At 41.2% G+C, this 26,614-nt stretch overlaps 1 long non-coding RNA gene across 1 annotated transcript; it reads right to left on the bottom strand.

Annotated features, from left to right (window-relative positions):
* Positions 1-1,793: 1,793 nt before the first annotated feature.
* Positions 1,794-20,331, bottom strand: LOC116587975. The gene is made up of 2 exons (XR_004284725.1): positions 20,189-20,331; positions 1,794-4,298 (listed from the first exon to the last, which is right to left on the bottom strand). It is a non-coding gene; the product is annotated as an uncharacterized LOC116587975 (long non-coding RNA).
* Positions 20,332-26,614: the final 6,283 nt, after the last annotated feature.

Here is a 26,614-nt window from a genome sequence, read left to right as displayed (position 1 = left end):
TTTATTATACAGATTAGAATCCACGAACTATTCTCATGTCACATGAAACTTTATTTTAGTAAATGCTCCAAACAAAACAAAACCCCGAAGGAAGACATCTGAATGGACATCTCCCTTTGTGTTTAATTTGTGAACCTGTGCGGAGATAAGTGTACTATTTTGGATTTCTAAGGAAAGGCACGGAGTCTGGTAGAAACCCATGAGTATATAAGCTTAGTCTATGCCACTTTGTACTCTAAAAGCATATAACAGCATTAGTAATTTGATACCATTGACTTTTAAAAACATAAGTATTTTGAGACAAAAAAGGCATAAACAGAATTATGCAGTGTTTAAAAAACATTCTTATACTAAGGGTCCAGCTTTAAAAAACAGATGGTTAGTACCTATTTCTTTTATGCTCCTCCTTGATTCTTAACCCTGCCTAAAGGTTATCTGTTTTTTCTGAGTTTTATGTTTCTTCTTCCTTTTTTTCTTTATAGTTTTCCCATCTATGTATCCTTCCCTGAACAAGTAAGTGTTTGAATATGCCAGCTTTGAAGTACATGGAGATGGACTCGTACCACATTTATTCTTGTCTGGCTTATTTCCTTTTCTCAACATTATTCTCTAGAGATTTATCTATAGTGATGCAGTAGTTCTAGTTAATTTATTACTTAAATTATTTTACTGCTTTGGAGTATTCCATTGGAAAGGTATTTTACAATGGACTTGTCAATGCTACTACTACTGGCAGGCATCACAATTCTTTACTTCCTGTCGTTACTATGAACAGTGCAGCTGGGAGCATGTGTATATGAGGTACACACGTGCACATGAGCAGTATTTTCTTGGGGGGGGTCACTTTGACCATAAGGCACTTCTTTGTCCAGCTTTACAAGGCAAGCCCATAGTCCGAAGTGTTTGTACCAACTTAACATTCCTGCCAGCACATGTGTATTCTCCTTCTTATGCATCTTCTCCTGGTCTTGATGTCATTAGACTTCAATTTTTGCCAAATTGGTGGTAGTGAAATACACTTAAATTGCAGATTTAGTTTTAAATTTCCTAATTAATATTGTGGTTGAATCTCATTTCATGTATTTGTGGGCCATTCATGCTTTAATTTTTATAAATACCTACTCATGTGGTTTTTTTTTTTTTTTTTGGCTGATTTTTCCATTGGATTGATTAGCTCATTAAAAATGCTCTAGATGCTAATCCCTTATCCACTGTAAGGGCTGGAAACACCCTCTCCGTTTGTGGCTTACCAGTCCACTTTATATAGTATCTTTCAATGAATACAAGCTTTTTCCTTTTAATGTGGTCAAACATGTCTATCTTTTTTTTTCTTTTTGGGGATCTTGTTTGAGGAATCTTTTCCTACTAGGATGCATGTGTGGCTCAGTCAGTTAAGCATCTGCCTTCAGCTCAGGTCGTGATCTCAGGGTTCTGGGATCGAGCCCCACATTAGGCTCTCTGCTCAGTTGGGGAGTCTGCTTCTCCTTCTCACTCTCCCTCTGGGCTTTCTTTCTCTCTCCCAAATAAATAAATAATATCTTTTTTAAAAAATTCTTTTCTTACCTAGGGATCAGATAATTCTTTCAAGGTTTTTTTTCTCTAAAAAGTTCAGTACAAACTTCATTTTTTTTAAGTATGAATAACCATTATTGTAGATTTTTCTTCTTTGCCCACTCATCTGCCTTGCCCGCAGTCTTAGACCCTTCCCGTGGTTGTGGGTCTATTTCTGGGCTCTTCATGTTGACCTTGGCTCCACGCCGCACTGTTTGATTACTCCTACATTACAACACATCTTGATTGTTACTATTTTATTAAGTATTTGTTACTTAATTAATTTTACTTTATAACAAGCCTTGATGTCTAGTAAGGCAGTTATTTCTACCTTGTTCTTCAAAGGGGCATTCGTGATCCTTGCCATTTGTTCTTCCTATTAAGTTTTAGAAATAGTTTGTGAAATCTGTGAAAACTTCTGTTGGGAAATGTATTGGACTTGCAATGAACTCATAGATCCATTTGTGTAGCACTGATATATGTTGAACATTATATTTTTTAATTAAAAATTTGGCATCTCTCTTCTTTTATTTAGATATTCTTTGATAGCTGTTTTTAAATGCCTTATACATCTTTCATGAGACAGTATTTCCATAGAATGCTTAAAACGTTTAAGTTCATTCTCAGGTCTTACATGTTTTCTCTTTGTATTTAAAATGGTATCTTCTTAATTATTTAAATAACTTTGTGTTGCTCTAGAGTAGATACTATTATTCCTTTGTGTATTGATTTTGTACACTTTGTAGCAAATATTCTTATTAATTATAATAATTTGCCTGTAGATCTTTTGAGACTTCTGTAGATAATTGTGTTTTCTAAAAATATGGACCATTTGGTTTCTTATATTGGGTCTTTAATTTCTGTGTCTGTTTTACTGTGTTTACTTGTTTTGGTCTATTTTAAAGAAAATACTTGTAACTTTTCATTCCGTCCACACATATTCACACATGTTAGCATTAGCCAGCAAACGAAGCCAACAAACATCCCAGAGCTTAAATTTTAGCAAAAGTAGCAGTGACGATGGAAAATAACCGATCAGCATAACAATAACTAAATTATGTGGTGATGTGGAGGAGGTAAGTATCATGGGAGAAAGAGTAATATGAAAAATGGGTCAGGTCTGGACCATGTAGATGCTATAATGAGGTTTAAGAAGCTCCTTTTTGTCCTCCTGCTGATACACAGTAAGGCATCCAGGTGCCAGAGACCATGAGTCAAGCTTCTCAGCTCTCCGAGATTAGCGGTCCCATGCGGGTCTGAGGTTCGGTCAGCAAGTCCTCACACCCTGTCATGTGACCGCATCTCACACACTCCAGCTGAAGTCTCTTTCCTTCTGCCTCTCCTGTGTGCGTCTGCTGGTGACTAACTCAATTCTGACTTGTTGAATGTTATCTGTATGGTGCTTTCATTCCTGAAAGATACGGGCATTGAGATTGACAATTATTTTCTATCAGCACTTGGAAGATATTAATTACAAAGCCTCATGGCTTCTGTTCTTACTGTTGAGAAATCAGTCATCAGTCTGCTTGCTATGTGTCTGTGGTGATCTGTCTTTCCCTCTTTGCTTTTGACTCTTCAGCAAATTCATGACGAGTTTGATTGCCATTTCTGTTGATCGGAACTCCCTCGGTTTCCCGATGTCAGAATTGCTAAGTTACAATTGGAGAGTGCTCACAGCCATTGCCACTGTCTTTTGAATATTAATTCTTACCCTTTATTTTCTCCTTCTGGGTCTGTAGTGAGACAGAGTTAAAACTTTTCACTTTCTTCTCAGTGCTTAACCCTTCTGTTATGTTTCTCATCTTTTTTTTTTTTTTTTTCCTTTGTTGCTGCTTTCAGGATGATCTCTTCAGTTCTGACAGTTTGCTAATTCTTTTTTTTATCAACTTTCTCCAATCTGCTGTTTAATCCACTAATTTAATTTAAATTTCATTTGTAGACAGTGAAATTGTGATGTCATTCTTTTTCAGATTTCCGTGGTTTTAAATAAACTCTTGCAACCCTTTCATATTGTCAAACTCTTATTTCTTGAAGCATGTAAAATATAATTTTGATTCCGATAATTCCCATTTTGAGTGCTTTTGGATTTTCTTTTGCTGCCGTTCTCACACATGGGACATTGTTTCCTTCTGAGTTTTATGCATTTCAAAATGTCAGCTAGTTATTTTCCCTGCACTTAAATGTCGGGATATTTCCTACCTGGTGGCACTCAGCTAGGATTTGAATCTGCTTCTGCCCGTGGCCTAGAACCTCACCAACCTGGGTCCGCTTCAAGTTTCCTTCCTACCTTCTTTCCTTCTTTCCACACGAATGCTGTGATCTGGGGCTGTATTGTGTGAGGGCATGCATTCTTCGGAGAGGTTCCCCCCACCCCAGAGAGTTTCAGAATTGAGATCAATTCATTTCCTCTCCGGACAGTGTCTTTACTCCTTCAGGATCTCAGCTTTATGAGGGACGGTGTCTTCTGAGATTCTTCACATGGAGCAGGCCCACGTGCTTCTGTGTCATAGCAAAGCAGAAACTCAAGGCCTCCAGTTTCCAATAAAATCCCAAGGCAAAACCAACCTTGCTTCTTACACTTCCTGCTTATTTCCCAGGTTTCTGCTTCCGTTTTTATTTAGACTCTGTGGGTTCCTTCTTCTGTGCCAACTTGAGAGCGAGGCTCAATGGTACTATCTACGTGTCATCTACCTTCCAGTATTTTAATGGTTTCAATAAAGAAGATTAAGGTCATCCAGGTATCTATTCTGCAAGAAATGTCAGTCTTATTGAACAATTTAATACAGTGTTTTTAGAATATCATAAGAATTTCAATATAAAATAGTCATAATTTTGAATACTGGTCTGGAACCTGCATTGAAGCATGTATTTTTGTCTTAATACTCATATTTTTATGCTATTTTATTACTTAAAGTCTAGGAACTGCCTATATTCTATATAATTATATTTTATATTTCAAATAGACATCATATATATTTTAAAAATTATTTTCAGAGGTTTACACTCTAGAATCTCAGAAAAGTTGTTCTCTAATAATATCTCCTAAGAGGTAGAAATGTGTGCGGGGGATAAAAATAGCTTTCATTTATACTATTTCTCTCTGTATTTTGTTCTATAATTGCAAATGATGATACTTTTTACACATCCATGTACACATTGTAGTTTTAAACACGTACATTTTTCTAGTAGCATCTGCTAAGCACTTAATGATGCTGCTTGATGAGAAAGGAGAAGATGTTAAAGGCAAGAGATACACTGAAGAAACAAGTGTAGGAAGCTGATCCGTTTTACAATAGAAACATTCTTCTTGGAGAAAGACAAAATGAAGGTAGGGGTTTCAATTTTTTTTTTTTTTTTTTTTTTTTTAAGAAGGAGATCTGGAAGGCCAATGCAATGCTATGGTGTATAATGAAATCTAACAAACTAAATCCACACAAAGGTTTTTTTGTGTGGGTTTGTTTTTTAGCTTGTTTAGTACCAACAATAACTCTCTGAACTTCTCTACATCACCTGCTCAAACACATCTAAGTAGATTTCTCATATGTGAGAATAAAGTTCAAATAAGACAGAAATTAGAAATAAAGGGAAAAGAAACCCAGAATCCCTATGTGTTTACCATACAGGGTGATAACATGCTTCGGTTCTGTTGTGGTTGTTTACCACCTTCCTTTCTTTTAAAAAGTCACCTTGAAGGCAGGCGGGCGACCGAAACAGCTGTTCACATCGAAGAAATACTGTGGTTTTGTGAGGTCTGCTGGTGTTTTGCAGTTTAAAGGATGACCGCCTATGGTAGAGCCCTTCTTTAGCAGAAAGACTTGGGCTTTCATTTGTGGAATGGGGAAAGAGCCACGTCTCTCGGCTTTGACTTCAGCAGGAATTCGGAAATTCGAGTTCGGAAGGAGAGTATCAGGTCTGAGGAAGAGGGTCATGAGCAATGGAAAACTCCTCAAGGCGGGCAGTGTTTGGGTATTTAAGAGAAAGTGGCCCTATAAGACAGGACGGAGGTCTTGGAGGATACCCCAAATCCGATATGCTCAAATATCTCCAGGATTTCCAGCCTTGTAGGTGCACCCTTATCTTAAATATTTAAATTAATGAGACAAACAAAGTATATACAATAGCTTTTCTCTTGTTGCTCAAGAAAAATGGATAATACTGAGAGGGATATTAACTGGTGACTTTCTGCACCTTATTTCAAAGCCAGTAAGATTACAGCCCAGCGTTACCAGAATGTGTGGCACTTGACTGCAAAGTCCTGGAATGAAGTGTGGGATGAGATGCCTGAAGCTTGCTGAAGTATGTGCACTCTTCATATTAAATGGGGGCGGCTGACTTGAGAAATTCACAGAAAGCAAGTTTTGACACAAAGAATGGCAAAGAGCTCTTGGGAATGTGGCAGGTAGGGGGTCCATGAGGCCCGCACACTTGCCTGTTAACTTGGTCGTTGCTGTGTTTGATTTCTTGATTTCCAGCTCACTGCTCCCCTCCGTCCATCAGCAGTGGTGGAAGGCCACGCGGAGGTCTGGCCGGCCATGCAGCTAGATACCTCAATGGGAAGTCTCCCTCAGTCCTGCCCTCGGGGTCTGGGAGCCAGACCAGGGGTTCAACGGGGCCGTCCATACCGCTGAGGCTTACTTCATTACACAGGTGAACTTCCCACTAGACTGTGTTGATAAATCTTTCTTTTTTTTTAAATTTATGTTATTTCAACAATTAGGCTGACTTATAATTTATAAAAGGCTAAATTCATCTAAAGTCTCCTAAATATTTCATGAGAGCAGCATACCCTGTCAAGAAGAGATTTCTTCCCACAGCACAACGCTGCCCAATTAGGCATATTCCTTCAGGACTCTGAGCTCCTCCGGGCAGAGTGTTATTAGCAAAGCACAGTTTTATCTATCACACACCTCTGTATATGTTTATGGTGCCAAATAAATGCTAAATAATAATTATGGGGATTTTAATGTCTTCCTCAGAAGCATCCTCCATGGGCCACTGTAGGAGATAGGCTAATGGCCATTAGATTTTACCACAGTCCCATGTATTGGGGGCAGCCTAGAAATTGTCTAGGTTGATAATAACCTAAGTTTATTTTTTTTTTACTTATGCCAACATATATTCTCAAAATTGGTAGAATGCCATCTGTAAGACTCAACGGGCTCTTACTAAATTTTTTAAGATGCTGCCAACATGATACATGTTTCCTTTGTGTTTCCTTGTTGTCCTTGAGTTGATACATACACAAGTGAGAAATTTATTTCAGAGCCCAGTGCATACCAGTAATAAAACAGATAGACAAATAAATAAGGAAGAAGGGCCGACTCTTCCTTACAGCAGAATGTCACATGCCAACTAGGAGATGTGAGAAAGTGCTGGAGCTGGAAAGTCAGTATTTTGCAAACATCAAAATAAAAATTGGACCAGGCAAGAATTGTCAGTGGATGGGAAACTTAGGGGGAAATTTTGATAATAAGCACCCAGATATCTGCCCATAACTTTCCTTATTCATTAAAAAAAATAATAATAATGATGCAATGGAGAAATTGGGCAGTAATTTGACTAAGTGCTTACAACGGACATCACTGATGAGGGACAGATGGACACTGTATCCTTCTGGACGTGCCCCCCAGAGAAGGACACAACATCCCCTCTGTGGTGTGTTCCAGCCCATACTGCATACCCTGAGTCCAACATGAGGAGACATCAAGCACTACCTAAAGAATGTTCTGTTTAAATGGGAGATGGGTACTGAACTCTTAAAAAATGTCAAGGTCATAAAAGAAGGGTGAGGAAATGTTGTATGGGGAAGGAATCTGCAGACCCGGGAACAACAAAATGCGATCCCTGATCCAAGGCTGCATCTCGTCCTGGAGGGAACAGAAGGTAAAAAGGACAGCACCGTGTCAACTGCATAGGAGGAATACGGACGTAGATGAGATAGAAGGGTTGCACCGGGGTAATTCACGAACGCGGGTACGTATGCCAGCGCTCTGCAAGAAGGTTTCCCCATCACTAATCCATGGGCACGGGAGGGTTTCAGGGTAAAAGTAAAACCCCACGCAAAATTCATTTGCTCCTTGTTTGCATCTTCGTGTGCATGAACTATCACATGTCATTTCCTTTCTTCATAATCAGCCATTCTATTTCCAATATATAAAACCTGAGTTAAGTAAGTATCCACCTTTTGAGAAGTATAGAGAATCTTTCTGTGAGTGAAAGCCTGTGAGAAGAATAGCTTCTCCTAATTTCCTTTTTCTAAAAATGCTGCCGTTACGGCTGCAGAGTTACTTGAACATAAACAGATCTGTAAAAGGCATGTGTATTAGGCTCCTTTTCTTGGTTCTTTGCCTTTCTTAGATGGGGGTTTGGAAAGGGGACCTGCTGCTCCAGCCGGGAAGACCCCTCAGACACCAACCCTGAGCGAACACAGGATTTGAAGCGGCTCTATTCCCAGATCTAGAAGGCCAGCGCACAGATAATGAACCACACTCCTTTCCTAGCTGCTTTCCCTCGGACACTGCTCACCCTTGCCACGGGTCCCTTTCTCTGACCTCCGGCTGTTTATGATACCAAGCGTCCTGGTGACTTCATCTGGCGTGTGGAATGCAGGCCTTAAATCATTGTGCAAGCCACATGAAGTCCGTCCCTGGCCCAGGCCTCGGTGGTTTCCACCACGCACCTTCCATTCCTGACCACACGTGGACCGCCTGGGCCTCAGGGTCCCGGGGCCAGCTTCTTCCTGAGCGGTTTGTCAGAAAGACCTGGGATGCCAACACATCAGAAATTCCTTTCCTTTTTGTTCATCTGCATGAAATCTCCCAATCATCTGCAAAAATGAATGCCAAGCGGTTTTGTTGGGCTGGGGCGCAGGGTGGGGAGGAATGACTGGTGAGCTCGTGCCCATCAGGTCTCTGGGGCTGGGATGGAGGCATCCGAGCTCAGGCACAGGTGGCGGGGGTGCCTGGCGGTCTCAGCGGCTAGCTTCAGCAATCCGTGCACAGATGCGGACCCAGCTCTTGATGTCATGGTTCAAAATAAAATGGCCCAAATGCAATTATCAAAGCTTATTAATTTCTTCGTTCTGGGTCAGTAACCCTTCTCTGGCTGCGGGGGTTTTTTATGTAAGGAGACAAGGATTAGAACGCTATTTGGGATAGTTTGATGTGTCCCTGGAAGCCAGAAAACAATCGCCAACAAACTGCTTGTTTTAATTATTGTTCCCCGGTAAGAACCAAAATTGAGATCTAATTTTTAAATAGTTAGCTTAATTTTGCCAAGAAGTAGTAACAAACATCTCATCAGCACGCATCACCAGGGGACTATTTAAAAGTGACAACGTGGGCCTGATCTCATTGTGGTGAACAAAAATAGAAAGAAAGAGGGAAAAGTTTACAAGAATACATCCAACTCTGTATTTGCGGTACCGAGGAAACCTTTTTAATGATCTTTCTTTGGAATTTTTATTAATTAAAAAAAAATTGGAAAACTGGATGCTAAAAATTGGTTCTTCCCTGGAATTAATTTTTGGTCCAAGAAATTGGGTGAAAATATCAGTTTAAAAGAGGTATTTAGAGAAAGTGTTTTTCTGTTACTTCCTAAAAAACTCGTGTCTCAGAATTAGAAACATACCTCTTAGTTATAAATAGACTTTAATTTCACCTTCTTGCCGCCTTTTAAGAATGTAGGTGTATTCATTAAAATGCAAAAGTGGAGAGCGACTCTAAGTTTTATTTAGACTTTTCTCTGTATACAAATGAGGATGTCAAGTCTATTGTGATTTTTGTCTCAGAATTCATATTGGTATAATTCCAGGTTAATTCTTGAGATCATATTTGTTGAATGGTTTTTAATCTTGCTTTACACTCACATGTGAAAAATGAAATAAGAAGCAATATTTAAGCATGTGAGTATGACTGTTTTTATCATTCGAGCAGATAGCACTGATCGTAAAGGAGAATTGCCCCTGTGCTACGGTCTGTGTTGGGAGTTGGGACGGAGAGATGAACACCACCAGCCCTGCCTTCAAGGGGCTCACAATCCAGTGGCAGAAGAGAGAGCAAGCAAACGGTTAAACCTGATCCCAAAGCCTGAGTCCCGTGGGCTGGGTCAGGACTCCAGGCCCTGCTGCTTCCCTGGGAAGGGCTCTTTCAGAACCCCAGGGGCTCTGCTTCTGGCCCTCATTAGCCACCAAGTTAACCTGATCTGAATGAATGCACTGGGTGAACTTCCTGAATATTGTCAGGAATATTCCTTTATATTACGTATCTTGGACGAGTGGAAGGTGGTTCTTAAAAACTTTAATGGCTAGTCTGTGTTTTAAAACTTTTCTCCTAAACTCCAGCATATAGATCTCCAAGGGGTGATCGGTAACTTTCAGCCACGAATAGAACTCCAGGAAGTTTGTTGAAACTTTTTACCATATACCGCAATAGACCATAACAACACATCTGCAAAATGGTGTTATTTCTCAAGTGTTAATGGGGAAAACACTTCCAGTTAAGTAAGAGAACTGCTTTACTCCTTTGCTGGATCTGGGCTGTTAGAGGAGACTCTGTGCTAGCACTTTCTTTTATTGGGATGACGTTGACGCACATGTTTATGGGATTTAAATGACCCCGTGAAAAATCCTTCTGTCATAACCCGCAGACTCGGTGTCTTAGTCGAATCTGGCAGCCCTGACAGAAATCCCAAAGTGAGGAACTCTAGAGCACCGAGCACTGCTCCAGAGTTAGCTCTGACCGTCAGGATCGTCCAGGGAGTTTATGGAACATACATGTAACAGGACCCCACTCTAGACCTGCTACATCTGAATAGCCATGAAAGGGCCGGTGAATCTATTTTTGAAACTTCCTCTTTGGAGAGGATTGTAGATTCACATGCACTTCTGAGACATGGTACAGGGGCGTCCTGCTTACCGTTCACCCCTTTCTCTCAGTGGCACCATCTTGTATAATCATAGCACAACCAAGGTGTAAGCCTACGTGTGTGCACACGTGTGTTTGCACTGTGTGTGGACTTCTGTGCGTTTTCATCATGTGCAGATCTGCGCAATCACCAGTCAAGCCTCAGAACTGTCCCGTCACTGCAAGGCTCTCTCCTGCTACCCCTACAGCCACATTTACTGCTCCTTCTTCCCGCTCCCCTAACCTCTGCAGTCACTAACTTGTTCTGGATACTTTTGTCATTTCACAAATGTTCTCTGAATGGAATCCTACACTATATAATCTTCTCTGACTGTCTTCATTTCACTCAGCATGGTTCTTGGAGGTTCATTGAAGGCATTGCCTGGACGGATAGCGCATTCCTTTTTATTGATGAGTAACATCCCACTGTGTGGATGGATCACGGTAAGCTTCCCCATGCCCCTGTTGAAGGACTTCTTGGCCATTTCTAGTTTGGGCTGGCATAAATGAATCTTTTGTGAACCACTGGTATTTTTACTGGGTTTTATATTTTAACTGTCCTGATAAGTGTATAGTGATCTCTCATTTTAGTTTAGTTTTTTTTTTTTTTTTTAAAGATTTTATTTATTTATTTGATAGAAAGAGAGCGACAGAGTGAGACAGCATGAGAAGGGAGGTCAGAGGGAGAAGCAGACTCCCCATGGAGCTGGGAGCCTGATGTGGGACTCAATCCCAGGACTCCGGGATCATGACCTGAGCCAAAGGCAGAGGCTTAACCTACTGAGCCACTGAGGCGCCCCATCTCATTTTAGTTTTAATTTGCTTTTCCCTAATGACTAATGATAGTATGCCTCTTTTAATGTGTTTGTTTGTCATTTGCATTTCTTCTTCTGTTGGATGTTTGTTCATGTTTTTGGCCCATGTCCCCACTAGAGTATGTGTTTACTGTTGAGTTTTGAGAGTTCTTCATATATTCAAATGGTAGTCTTCTGTCAGATATGTGGTTTGCAATTTTTTTTTTTTTTTTTTTTTTTTGCTAGTCAGTAATGTGTCTTTTAATCCTCTTAAGAAGGTCTTTTGAAGATCAACAGATTTAGTTTAGGACAGGGGCAACTTATCATGTCTTTCTTTTATGGCCCGTGCTTTTGACGTCAAGGCTAATGACTCCTCGCCCGGCCTCGGGTCTTGAAGCTGTTTTCACATTTGAACAAGTTTTGTAGTTTTCCATCTTATATTTAAGTTCATGATCCACTTTGATTTATTTGAATTACATTTTGCGTAAGATGTGAAGTTTAAGTGGAAATGATTATCTTTTGCTTTCAGATGCCTGGGTCAGCACCAGTTGGTGACAAAACCACCCTTCCTCTGTTGCTTTGGCTCACATGGGAAAAAAAATCAGCTCGTCATATTTGTGTGGGTCTGTTTCTGGGCTCTTTATTCTTTTTCATTAGCTCTGTGTCTATCTCCCTGAAACACCACGTTGTCTTGACCCCAGGGGCTGTATCATAACTCTTGAAATCCAGTAGATCGATTCTCTCCACTTTACTTTTTTTCTTGTAAAATTTGCCTTTGCCTTTCCATAAAAATGTTAGAATTAGCATGTCTATGTTTACAACAGAACTTGTTTGGGATACTGATAAGAACTGCATAAAACGTGTAGGTCAGTTTAGAGAGAAGAGACATATTTATTACATGGAGTCAAATTTATACCTATGTATTTCAATTTCTTCACAGTAATTGTAAATTTTGTTGCATTAATTTTAGTGTCTAAGTGGTTTGTTGTTACTATAGAAATGTGATTGATTTTGTGGGTTTTTTTTTTTTTTCTTGTGAACTTGCTGAGCTCACTTACTATTTCTCCAGGTTTTTTGGATATATTCCCTGTGATTTTCTACATCAACAATCTTATCATCTACAAATAAGTACAATTTAAATTTTTAAAAATCTGTATGTTTCTGATTTATTTTTCAAGGGATTTGCACTGGACAGAACTTTCAAGATTATGTCAAATAAGCCAGGTCAAATCTGAACAAACATGCCAGTCGTGATCTTAATCAGAACAGATTATTCAATCTCTGCCATGAATGATGACATTTATTATGTGTTGTTTTTTGTAAATGCTCTTTTTCCTGTTAAGAAAGTTTCCCTTTGTCCTTAGTTTTCTGAGAGCTTTTATCACTGAAAAAAAATTATAATAGATTTTCCTGATAGATTGTATCAAATGCTTTTCTATGTCAATCGGCATGAACACATGATTTTTCTTCTTTTTCCTATTGATATGGTGAATTGCATTTATTGATTTTTGAGTGTTGACCCAGTCTTGCATACCTGGAATAAATGTTGCTTACTCATCGTGTGTAATTCTGTTTACATGTTGCTGAATTGGATTTATTGAATCTGTATTTTTCATGTCCTTCTGTTTATTTGCTTACTTTAATGACTTAAAAAATCATGCCAGATTGGAAAATACTGCTGTAAGAGGTATGTGATTATAGTCCTATCTAACTTTTAAATTAGAACAAATTTGTCGAAAAAGGGTTTTCCAATTGCTAAGCAGAAGACTATTCTGTCACACATCTTTCTTTTATAACAATATCTCTCACGGCCATCAAGCACCAGACTCATTCAGGCAGCTGGTGACCTGTGTCTAATAAATTCATAGAGGAGTCTCTGCCACTGCATTAGACAGAGTATTTTCCATTCTGGGGTATTTAGGACATGGTTTTATTACAGGCTAGACTGATCATTCAGAGGTCACAACAGAAAAAAATAGATCACTGGGAAATTCTAAATTAAATATTTTTGTTTTAGTTTTTGTGTTCTTATTTTTATTAAATAATTTATTCACTCAAGAGTTACTGATTTGTTGAATTTCAACAAAATTGTGCTGCTTTCAGTGAGGATTGCAAAGTTGAATGAGACACAGATCAATCTTTCTTTATTATTTTCTTCATTTAGGTATTCATACAATAAAAGCATGTTTGAGCCCCTAATGTGCCTGGACCTACAGTGTACATTGCAAATAGAAAAGGATGTGCTCTCCTGGTACTTCTGTTGTAGAAGAGTGTGTGGGTCATATGAGGTCATGGTCAAAGCTTATGGTGCAGTACTTATGACACGGTATAGGTATATACACAACCAGTTACATACAAGGCAGAAATATTAGGCTTAATCAAAGCGGTAGTGTTTACTGATTCAGAAGTTCGACAGAGGATAACATTATTTTTGATTCAGGGTTGGGTTTCACAGGGAAGGTGTCATTGGAGCTAACCCTTAAAGGGCGAGCAGAGAGGGTGCTGTTGTCAATGGGTTGACTGAGTAGGGCATTCCAGCCTAAGAGGCATCATGGCAAAAGGTGGAGAGCACTTGGGAAAGGTGGGGAGATAGTACAATTAGAGTAGTACAGGGATGCGGGTTGTGACACAGGTTAAGAAGCTAGAACATTAGATAAACTCAAAATGGATAAAAGACCTCAACATGAGACAGGAATCCATCGGAATCCTAGAGGAGAACATAGGCAGTAATCTCTTTGATATCAGCCACAGCAACTTCTTTCAAGATATGTCTCCAAAGGCAAAGGAGACAAAAGCGAAAATGAACTTTTGGAACTTCATCAAGATCAAAAGCTTCTGCACAGCGAAGGAAACAATCAAGAAAACAAAGAGGCAACCCACAGAATGGGAGAAGATATTTGCAAATGAGAGTATAGACAAAAGGCTGATATCCAGGATCTATAAAGAACTTCTCAAACTCAACACTCACAAAACAGATAATCATGTCAAAAAATGGGGAGAAGAGGGGCACCTGGTGGCTCAGTGGGTTAAGCCACTGCCTTCAGCTCAGGTCATGATCTCAAGGTCCTGGGATCGAGTCCCACATCGGGCTCTCTGCTCAGCAGGTAGCCTGCTTCCCTCTCTCTCTCTCTCTGCCTGCCTCTCTGCCTACTTGTGATTTCTCTCTGTCAAATAAATAAATAAAATCTTTAAAAAAAAATGGGCAGAAGATATGAACAGACACTTCTCCAAAGCAGGCATACAAATGGCTGTCAGACACATGAAAAAATGCTTATCATCACTAGCCATTAGGGAGATTCAAATTAAAACCACATTGAGATATCACCTTACACCAGTTAGAATGGCCAAAATTAGCAAGACAGGAAACAACGTGTGTTGGGGAGGATGTGGAGAAAGAAGAACCCTCTTACACTGTTGGTGGGAATGCAAGTTGGTGCAGCCAGTTTGGAGAACAGTGTGGAGATTCCTTAAGAAATTAAAAATACAGCTTCCCTATGACCCTGCAATTGTACTACTGGGTATTTACCCCAAAGATTCAGATGTAGTGAAAAGAAGGGCCATATGCACCCCAATGTTCATAGCAGCAATGGCCATGGTCGCCAAACTGTGGAAAGAACCAAGATGGCCTTCAATGGATGAATGGATAAGGAAGATGTGGTCCATATATACTAGGGAGTATTATGCCTCCATCAGAAAGGATGAATACCCAACTTTTGTATCAACATGGACAGGACTGGAAGAGATGATGCTGAGTGAAATAAGTCAAGCAAAGAGTGTCAATTATCATATGGTTTCACTTATTTGTGGAGCATAACAACATGAAGGATGGAGAGATGGAGAGGAGAAGGGAGTTGAGGGAAATTGGAAGAGGAGGTGAACCATGAGAGACTATGGACTCTGAAAAACAATCTGAGGGTTTTGAAGAGGCGGGGGGTGGGAGGTTGGAGGAGCCTGGTGGTGGGTATTATGGAGGGCATGTATTGCATGGAGCACTGGGTGTGGTGCATAAACAATTATTTCTGTTACACTGAAAAAATATTAAATTTAAAAAATATGGAAAAAAGTGTGATGAAACTTGATCCTGCTGAAGGTATAGATATATTAAAATGTATATGAAGCACATTTGACTTAAACATTAAACATATCATTGGTGTACAAAAAACAAAAAACAAAAAAAAACAAAAGAAGCTAGAACATTATTACATAATGTGAAAGGTTTTCACCATCCTCTAGGTTTTGAGAACCACTGGAGAAATTTAAGCAGGAGAGTGAATGATCAGAGATATTTTATAAAGAACACTCCATTAGCAGTGAGGGAGGCAGACTGGCAAGGGGATTGTGCAGACACCATGAAGAACACAATTAGGAGACTACTGCAGTAGTCCTAGCGAAAGTTGATGAGGCATGACTGAAGCAGTAGCAGAAAGTACAGTGGGAAGGAAAAAAAGTAGAAAGATGTCTGACAGTGAAGACTCATTGTTGTGTGGGCAACAGAATTAGGGTGTGGGGTAGTGACAGAACTAAGGGTGATGCTTTTAAGCTTTCTTGCTGGAACAAATGGGTAATTACAGAAAGCATTATCAGACTTTGTAAATACCCAAAACAGAATAGGTTTAAGAGAAACTTAAAATATGCAAATTTATGAACTCAAAGAGAAAATAGATACAAATTCTTGTGTGTGTATATATATATACACAAACACATACATACATACACACAGAATTGTTACATGGAAAGGGTTAAGAAGTGAATAAAGATGGAAAGGAAATGAAAATTGTGGTAGGGAAGGAATAAGAGAATAGGCGTAGAAGTAGATGTAGGCCTCATAAAACAAGACCATTTGGTAAAAAGAAAAGTATGTGGGTAGTACCCCTTCCTATGTATATAGAAAGAATAAAATAAAACAGAAAAAAAAAAAAAAAACCTTTGTTTTTCCTGGTCGTTGGGTCTTTGTTTGATGTGAGTTGATGTCTAGATTGAGAGAAACACCAGCTTACTTGGGAACTGGTGGCTTCTAGGGAGCTGGCCTGGCAACCTTGCCAGCTGTCTTTGAAGCACACCACCACAAATGTAAAGAAAAACAAGCAAATAAATAAAAACGCAAATACATAAACAAATAAATAAATGTGCATTTACAATTTGACCATCCCCAAATTCCACATTCTATTGTGATCTCATCGTTTCCTTTAGAAATGTCTCATTTAAATAAAGTCTAAAACTTGCAGTTCTCTTGATTTTCTTCCATTTCTTTTTCTTGCTTGACATTTGAGTGTTCTTACATGAATCTTCTTATACCTGACAGGGTCCCTTTTTTTTTTTTGCTGACCTTAGCAAGTGTCTCACCTGGATTCAGAAATGGTCCTCTCTCTCAGCTATCAAATTGCTACTCTTTTGTGAAGGCCTGGATGAAAACCTGCTGTCTGGCACTTGTATGGATCCAAGTCTGAGATCTCTTCCACTTCAGAATTCTGAGTTGGAGATCTGTGGCAGGTGTATCTCTGGTGTCCTTGGACCAGCTGCCCCAGTTCAGGTCAGGAGCCCACGGAGGGCCTCCCACACGTCCCGGAATCCACCAGACAGATCTGTACCATTAACAGAAACGTGTGTGACCATTTCTCTTTCATAATAATGATAAGGACTATGATAGCCAGACTTTTCCCCTATTTTCCTTTTCTTTTCTTTCTTTTTCTTAATTTTGTTTTGCCTCTTTCGTCATCATAATGTATTACTATTATTTTCTGACTCCCCATGCCCCAAAGAGTTTTCCTGGTTTGCAAGTGGTGTTTGTAGCATCATGATTTCCAAATTTAGAGTAAGAAGATAGCACACGCCTTCCTTAAACTCACAATAATCTTCCCTCTGTGAGATTTAGAAGACCAGAGAGGGGAATGGAGTGCCGCTTTGCTCTAATTTTCATCATGCAGAGTGACATCTCACCAGAAAACAGTAAGCCAGAGAGTTGGCTGTGGACAGTCCTACGTCAATTAAGCTGCCCTATGGCGGGGGGGGGGGGGGGTACGGTGCTTGCTGCTAGGTGACAATTTCCAATAATTTAAAAGCTGCAAACTGAGTGCCATCACTCTCCTCTTTTGTTTGTTTGGTTTTATTCTCCTGAACGGATGCGCACCGTGCTCGGATCAGAAGGAATCTGAGAAGCCGGTGACCACGGCTCCTGAGGAATCTCTGGTTTCAGCCCCAGTTGGAAGCTGCCCGTTGCAGCGTGCAGTCGGCTAATAGTCTGAACTCATCAAGAGAACTCAGAAGGTGGGCGCAGCTCATTAATCTGCTGTGCTCGTTTCTTAATGTTCTGAGCCCTGGAGTGTCAGCTGTTTTTGTGTATTCTTGAGTGAGGAAGTGAAGAGAGGAGGTCAGCCTCTATGGGCTTACAGGGATTTGATATACAATGAGATGTTTTTGTGAGTGACAGCATGGCAGAAGCGTTCCCCGTATTAATTCCGGTCCTCTGAGAGAGCATCCCACGTGCAGGAGAGATGCATGGGACCATCTGTGGGGGGACAGGTGGGGACACGAGGGGAACCTCAGACAGCGAGGCGGCTCTGGCATCTGTCAGAGGAAAGGAGGAAGAAAGGTGGTGGGAGCGATTCAGACAAAGTAAGAAGGGCATGGGGTGCCCATGATGGCAGGAAGGTCCTTGTCCTGAGCTGGTGGTTTTCCCTCCCTGTCTGGGAAAGCCTGGGGACGCATGAGTCTGGCACAGTCACCATGCAGATCTGAAAGTGCGACAGCTGGACCTGTCACCCAAGCTCCCAGCCATCTCCACTCTCGCAGGGGGACACAAGAGCACACCCCCATGTCTGCAGAACCCCTGCTCTGCACAGACCTGCTTCTCGTGCATGTCTGGGAAGCACCTCTTGTCATGCTCCTGAGTGCTCTTCCTGGAGGGGTTCCTGCAGCAAACTGGCACTGGTCTGGGGGCAGCCGGGCATCCTCTCCACCCCCACTTCCCCCGGCAGTGCCCTTCCCTTGAGACAGCGTGTCTGCTCCTGACCAGCGTGCCCCCTGAGGCTGTGTTCCCTTCCTGTGGCTGCCTGAGGGAGCACCACAGCCTGGTGTTGGGGGGGGGGGGGGAGGTAGCTAAAACAACTGGAACTCCCTCACCTTGTGGAGGCCAGAAGCCTGAATCAAGATGTCGGCAGGACCTTGCTCCTCTGAAACCTTCAGAGGAGGACCCGTCCTGCCTCTTCCAGCTTCTGGAAGCCTGGCCATTCCTTGGTTTGTGGCCTTGTTTCTCCCAGACCTGCCACCTGGGTTGTCCCCTATCACTGCATCTTGCTTTCTCTTCTTACAAGGACACCGATCCTACTGGATTAAGGCCCCCCTGAATTCAGTGAGACTTCATCTTCACTTGCTTGCTTCGGTAGAAACGCTGTTTCCAAGTAAGACCACATCCTCAGGTATCAGGATTAGGACTCTAACATACCTTTTTGGGGGATACCCTTCAGGTGGCCTTCCTGGTGCAGTGACTGGTGTCTTCATTCCTGAGGGGTCAGAACCCTTGACAATCACCGCCTTCTCTGACCACAGTTGTTACAGGTCCCCACGCACTATGACAACAGGACAAGAGATGGCCAGGATGCTCTTCTGGGGTCTGCATATATTGACCCCGACCCCAGTGTGGAAAAATAGCCCTACCTTCCCCTGCTGAATAGGATAAATTCCCTCATCAGGACGGTGACCCCACTTTTCCCCTCTGGTCCTTTGACATAAGACGTTCTCATGTCCAGGCAGTAGCTGCAGCCTGGGGTTCAAGGACGCCCCTTCTGTGACCCCTGGTGAAGATGAGTGGGCTCCTCCCGCCGTGCAGATTCCAGACTTGCACAGATGGAGTGTGGACTTGTTCATGGGTCTTGTGGAGTGATACCAACTAGATCCGCATCTGCTTCCATTTCCACTCCTTTTATGTATCCTCTCCATTGCTTGCCACCGAGAGGGCCCGAGCCGTGCACACACGGGGTCTTGTGTGGCACCTCATTCTTGGAGGGAATGGAGATGACTCTCTTGCTGTGCCTCCAGTAGGCTTTTCCAGGGCTCCGAGGAGTGACTGCCTCTGGACCATTTGGCTCATGGTACAGCCACTGGATTTTATTTTTTTAATAGAATGAACATAAAACATGTCAGAGAAATGCTTTCCTGGCTTTCTCTCAGGAGTTCCTGCCAACTGTATTCCCCAGGAAAGCAGAGAAAGGAGTGCTTCGTTCTATTTGCCACTGATGATTGTGAGTTGACTGGACATAAAGGCATCTTAGACTTTTCGACTGCAGCCCTTTGACAATAGGGACCTCCAGAACCTTGGGCATTCTCAAAAACATGTCAGCTTCTTTTCTGTTCCCTCTCCAGCCCAGTTGCAAGTCCCAGTGGGACTTTTCCTTTCCTTTTTGATTCTTTTTGAGTAGGCTAGACAAAGTTCTGGAAGCTTCCTGTAAACTGTAATTGGGTACATTTTCCAAAGCAAAACTTTATTTCTTGTGAACCTGTGTTTTCCTTCGCCGGCTGTTGCCTGTCAGAAACACACGTCCCTGTTTGAAGTCTGAAGGCAAAGGCTCACGGGCTCGTTTCTGCACGGGCTCCTGCCAGCCACACCGCTCTTCTCCCGACCTGGCTCCTCTGCTCTCCCGTCCCACACCAGCCCTGATGGGGCCGACCTGGCTCCGTTCCCCCTTCCACGCGGCCCTCCCTTTCAAGCTTTTTCTACTTTTTATGCAAAACCTGAATCCTGGAGGCCTCGGTGTTGCCATGACAGTGATGTCGCTGTGCGCCTTCAGTGGATTTGAGCCCCAAACTTTGAAAAAAAAAAAATAATGGCCTCAAAGAGGCAGAAGGGACATGGCAAGAGGGGAAATAAGAGGGAAAAAATCAAACAGGTCATCGTGCTAAGAAGGAGAGGGAGCAGGAAAAAGCAGGGCAAAGCCCTGAACATACCTTCGCGGTGACATCATTGTCTTTCCCACAGAGGCCATTGACGTGGGAGCGGCGTCCATTCACCGTCCTGAAGCGGGCTCGCCAGGGCCCGGGGAGCCATCGCTCTCGGCCTGAATGCCTTTTTTGTTGGGAAACAGTGGACTATTTCTGAAGGCCTGCATAAATGACTGAGTCATTCCCCGCAGTTGCCAGGAAGTCTGAGCCACTTGTGAGCTAACAATAGTGAACTTTATCTCCTGCCCCATGCTGGAAGGTCCAGCTGTAGGTCCGAATTCTAATAAGGGCTTTGCTCATGCCTCTGAGGTTATGGTAATATTTTAGCCATCTTTTTTCATTAAGACGCAGTCATGGCTGCTGTTGAGAATCGGAGGCAGGTCCTGTCGGGCAAGGTGCCGGGGGTGTGTGTGGCCGGGGTGATGAAGGGAAGATGGGGGACGAAACTAAGGGAAGGAAGCGGGAACATGGCCTCTGAAGCATCCTGATGGCTTTGCTCTTCCATATTAGACTCTACATTGACTTAGAGGAGGGAAGAGAATGTTTCGCTGTGACGCATCAATCCCTCTTCCAGGAAGGTTATTTAGGGAATCGACCTTGGTCCTGATGCTGTCCCTCTTGTCTCCTCTTTTGCAGAACGATCAGGGACGAAGGCTAACGGTGTGCTCTGAACTAGTGTGAGGCTACTGGGCTTCTTGCTGTGTCTGTAGGCAGATCCCTCTTTGTATTGCTTAGTGACTCTGTATCCCAGAGAGTCAGATGTTTAAAAAACCAACCAACAAACAGTTCTTAGCCAAGTGAAAACCTGAAGTAATTGTTAGCTCTCTGCGTTGTAGCCTCTGAGGACACACCGCCAAAAGTGCCTGTGAAGTGGGTCGAGGCCATGCACCTTCAGGAAGACACTCAAAGGACAATTTCAAGTGACTGGTTACAGTGACAGCTGATGCTTTTGTGTTTATGGCCTTAGTGTTTGCAAGGACCCCAACCCCAAAAGAACAGTAGCGTTATCCCATTTTGAATCTGCATACACAATGGTTACTGATGCCTTGCTGCCTTTGTAGTGTGGTTCCATTTCCCCCATTATGAAAGTCCTTTTCAGTCCTCATGATCTTGGCTTCTTGTTGGCTAACAAGTAAGGATAAATGGCTGAAAAGAGGATGGGGATCTTCTAGGTGGGAAGGGTTATAGCAAGTGCTTGACTTTTTATCTCCCTGTAGCTCCTCCCCACAAAATAATCCAAATAAAACCATAGGTGAGCCACACACTCAGCATTATCAGCAGATAGAGAATATCATAATCTACACAATTATCCCTCAGTGGAGAAGAAACCACACTCCGACAGGGCTTGCTACCCAGCACTACAAGCTCATGGGTGACGGTGTGGGGTTGGTGAGTTGAAGCGGCATCATGACAAAAAGACACCGGATGGAGACAGCCGAGGTCAAGCAAAGGAAATTTTTTTTTTTTTTTTTCTGAAGGGAAAACCCAACACTAAATACTAAAATGTTGATTAGAGTTCAGGACGTGGGAGTCTGGACACCTGAGCCAGGGACGTGAGCAGCCCCAAAGGCAGGCTCCCAGTGGTGAAGAGCCGGAACAGGAAGCAAGTGTGGGCAGCTGCTGGGGAAAGGGCAGCGGAGGATGGAAGGAAACAACGTGGAATGAAGGAGTCTACGGGTGTGAGTGACGGATGCCCCACACCGTCCCTCTCCCCACCACCACAGCCAGCTTTGTCCACGTAAGCACACTATACAGAAGGCGAAGGACACACGGAAAAGTACACTCTCCAACTTAAGAATCCTTCCCATGAGAGCAACAGGAATAGAAAATGCAGGTCACGTTCCTACAGAACTAGTGTAAGAAAATTGAAAATATGAGTCAACACATAAAAGCTGATAAAAATTCTCTGAAAAAAATACCAACCACGAGGCAGAAGAGCATTGTAACAGAACAACTGAACTGAATTAAATACACTCAAATAAGCATTCAAAGACATAAAGAAGACACCTTAAATCAAAAAAAATTAAAAATAGAAGCAGAGAACACACAAAAATTTACAAAACTAGAGTTAATGGGACCTAGAGAAGAAACAGATAATGACAGAGTCATACAGGAAACAAGAGCTAAATGACAAGTTGCTCAAAGAACAGATTTGACTCAAAATTTAATAAAGACCAATGAAGACCATGTTAAGGAAAACAAGCAAAGGGAATAAAATCAAGATACAATATGAAAGAAAAAGAGTGAGAGAGAAAACCATTGAAAAGTTAGAGAAATAAGAGGCAAGTACATGTGTGTTCAGCTTAATTTTTCAGATTGGCTGAGCCACACTGCCCAGTTAATTCAACACCCATCCAAGGGTTGCCATGATGGCTGGCATCTTTCAGATGTGGTGAATATCTACAATAAACTGATTTTAAGTAAAGGAGACTATTCTTTTGGTGGGTCTCATCTGGTCAGTTGAAGGTCTGAAGAGCAAAACCCTAAGTTTCCTGGGAAAGGAGAAATTCTGCCTTAAGAATGCAGCATCATGGGTGTCTGGGTGGCTTGGTCTGTTAAATGTCGGCTCTTGGCTTCAGCTCAGATCATGACCTCAGGACTGTGAGATCAAGCCCCATGTTGGGTTCTGCACTAGATGCGGAGTCTGCCTAAGATTCTCTCTTTTCCTCTGCCCCTCTTCCTATCCCTGTTGCTTGCAAGCACACATACGTTCTCTTTAAAAAAACAGAAAGAAGGAGAGAAAGAGAGAGAGAGAAAGAAAGAAAAGAAAAAGAATGCAGCATCAGCTTCTGCCTGAGTTGTCTGTTGAGTTCTGCCTCTTGGTCTATTGTACAAATTGTGGAGTTAACATCCCCACAACTGCCTGAGCCAATTCCTTAAAACAAATCTATGTATATCCTCTCAGTTCCACAGGTCTGAGGAGATCACAGAGATAGATAGATAGATAGATAGATAGATAGATAGATAGATAAATTAAATACAAATATAAATGCATGCTCAATCCTAATTCTAAAATCTTTCTTAGTTGGGAAACACTAGAGCCATTCTTACTAAGTTCAGGAACAAGGCATGAAGACATTGTTCTAGAAGATTAGACCAATGCCATTAAAGTAGAGAAAACAATTAAAGGTGGAAGGATTAGAAAGAAGAATAAACTCTGTAGGTGGCATGACGGTACATGATGGTATACCGGGAAAATCCAAGAGTGATCATAAAACTAACTTAATCAAAATTAATAAGTAAGCAGGACACAAAAATTAATATATGAAAATCAATAGCTTTGATCTACTTGAGTGATGGGCAGCTACAAGATATAATAAATGAAGAGGTCCCAGTTGCAACCACAATAAGATATAAAGTGAAGATAAACTTAAAAATAACTGTTCAAACCCATCTGGGAAAAAACAAACAAACAAACAAACAAACAAATAACGTATGAAATATGCCAGAAAGAGCCAAAAGGAGATAGGGATATTTTGACACAACCATTCTCCCCGTGGCCTGGCCACATGTCAGAAATCTGGCATAAGGTAAATGTGGTGTTTCAAATAATTGGGGCCAAAGAAGGACTTTTTAATAAATAGCATTGGAATAACTGGAGAATCATAGAGAAAAAGATGAATTTAGATCCGTGCTGCACACAATTTCAAGAGTAAACTCTAAATGAGTTAGAGATCTAAATGGAAAAGTGAAATTGTATGAGATCTAAAAAAAGAAGAAAGAAAGGTAGATTCTTCTGTACATTGAGTGTGAGAAAATATTTTTCACAACAATGTAAAATCCAGATTCAATAAATGAAAACATTGATTTGTTTACTTATCCCCTGCTCCCCAGAAAACCCTCTTTCCATGGCAGAAACCCACATATATGTCAAAGAACAAATAAAAAACTGGAAAAAAAATACACCTAATATATAAATAACTTTTATGTAGTAAGGGAAAAGGAGCAAATATCATATAGAAAAATGAATATGAGTCATTCATGAATAAAAAATTAACAAAAATATATTAAAGTAATACTATATGTAAAAGATGTCTGTTGCAATTCATAATCAGAAAAATTGTAAATTAAAACTACATTGAGATACCGTTTCTCACCCATCTATTTAGACAAAAGATTTGGCAAGTCACTCAGTCAGTAAGGCTGTCTGGAAACGTGCATCGCTGGTGGGACGGACAGGGCCCAGTTATGGCAGACGGGAACAGGAGTTCTAACACAGGTACACATGCGTGCACTCTGCAACCCAGAGATCTCACTTCTAGAAACTTACCCTGGAGATAGAGCTCCAATAATGCAAAAAACAAAAATGAAAAATAAAATAAAACTTTTATTTTAAATAACTTTTCTGAGATTTCTTTTTTTGTATAGTTTTAAGATTTCAGAGCATGTCAATATTCTATTAAAAATTAAAAAAAAATAAAACAAGAATGAGAAGGAAATGGAGCTAAAAGCTAGCTGAAACAAGTGAATGCCACTGCATTTTAAAATGAATAACCGTGGCACCAAGGTGGCTCAGTCAGTTAAGCACCAATTCTTGGTTTAGCCTCAGGTCATAATTTCTCGGGTGGTAGGTTCAAACCCCCGTAAGACTCCCTGCTCAGCCGGAGTCGGCTTGAAGATTGCCTCCCTCTACTCCTCTTCTGTGCATGTTCTCTCCCTCTCTCTCTTTTTCTCTCTCAAATAAATAAATCTTAAAAAAATAAAAAATAAAATGAATAACAAAACCACACTGAGAGGGAGAGAAGACATAATCAATAACTTAGGCACAGAGTTGACTAGGGAGCCTCAGTTTTGGGGGGTGCGGGGTGGGGTACAGTTGGGGATTAAGGACCAACAAATCCTCAACACTTTCTTCGGTAGTTTGCTTCCCATTCTGATTATCTGAGTCAACTCTGAGACTGTTTTAGATTTATTACAGTATTGACAAGTAAAGGTACTGACCTTAGAAACCAGGTTCTTACTGTGAAAGAATATATATATGTATATGTGTGTGTATGTGTGTGTGTGTGTATGTATATGAGGATAATAGCGATATGTAGAATGAAAAGATGTATGTACAGTATATAAAATATATGTAAATGTATGTGCTATATGTGTATTAAAATCCCTATATGTGAATGAATTTGGATTTGACTGTAATGCATTGGAATTGGCTTACAATTTGAAAAATTGGTATACACTCACGATTTCTAAATTAGAAGTATGTAAAGGCACATATATGTGCAATATATGCCTATTCATATATCATTGTACTGTGTGTGTGTGTTTATTTATCCCCCAGTTCTGTCCATTGAAAGTGCCCAGAGGCATAGATGTCTCAAAACAGGCAGCACACTTGGAATACAAATCTTGGTTTCTGGTTCCATTCTCTTTTGAATGGAACCATCAAGCCTAATTCTAGTGCTAGGCTTAGAATGGGACAAGATGAACCTGGCATATCTTGTTGCCTCAGAAAGTAAGATTCAAAAAGATAGGGGTAACTCCTCAAAAGAACACAGAGTTTCCAGGGGGCACTCACTGATCACTATGCACAGTTTGAGTACCATATTAATTAAAGACAGTACCGAATCATAAATATTGGGGAAAAAAATCCATGAGACCAGGTTAATAATGTGTAGATCAATACATGATCCTAGAAATTTTTTCTAGAGCTTCTGAAAGACAGAGACAAGGGCATGCATGAACCAAATCTGTTCAGGTGTCTTCCGCTGAGGGTGGGGTAGGCCCCTGTGGTAATTTCCATCCTTTGCAGAGGCATCTGTTGGATTTAATGGTTGAGAAGATAGTCGATTAAAAATATCTGAGAATTTCAGTTGAATAACAACTGCCAAAGGGTGTATGACACATTTCAGTTTACAAAGTGGATGTGCATACTTTACTGCAAGGTTAAGATTTTTATATTCATATTTATTTCAGATGGGGGGATGGAGTCTTGAAGGGGTTAGAACAGATTCAAAGCCAGTAGCCATCTAACACGTAGTGAGTGGGAAAGAGACTCCAACTCCACGACAGCCGACACAATATTAACAATAGAAGGGGAGACTGTGAATATATCATTTTTATATTTTGTCATACAGCTTTATCCTCTATGTGGGATCCCTCTCCATTTAACTCTTAGGATTTACTGATGAAAATGCTAAATTCTAAACTTGGCCTCTCCCCCAATTTCCCATTTGGTCAACGTGAGGAGTGAAGTGAAGTAATGTGTCCTTTCCTTGCAAATCGTCTACCACATCATGTACCCAGGAGCCTCTGACCTCAGGGAGAGGGCAGGGGAGTGGACAGATGTGTGTGCGCATTGCTGTTAGTACATATAATTACCTCTTCACTTATAATAAATGTTTGGGGATGAGTTTGACAGCTTTATTTTCCTTCTTTTTGTCTACAACCAGGCATGGAACATCACTCCCGTCTGGACGCTGGGCTTCTCGC

This window comes from Mustela erminea, chromosome 4 (assembly GCF_009829155.1).
Source record: "Mustela erminea isolate mMusErm1 chromosome 4, mMusErm1.Pri, whole genome shotgun sequence".
NCBI lineage: Eukaryota > Metazoa > Chordata > Mammalia > Carnivora > Mustelidae > Mustela > Mustela erminea.
Note: the sequence above shows the minus strand (reverse complement) of the source record. Positions and strands in the feature narration are given on the sequence as shown.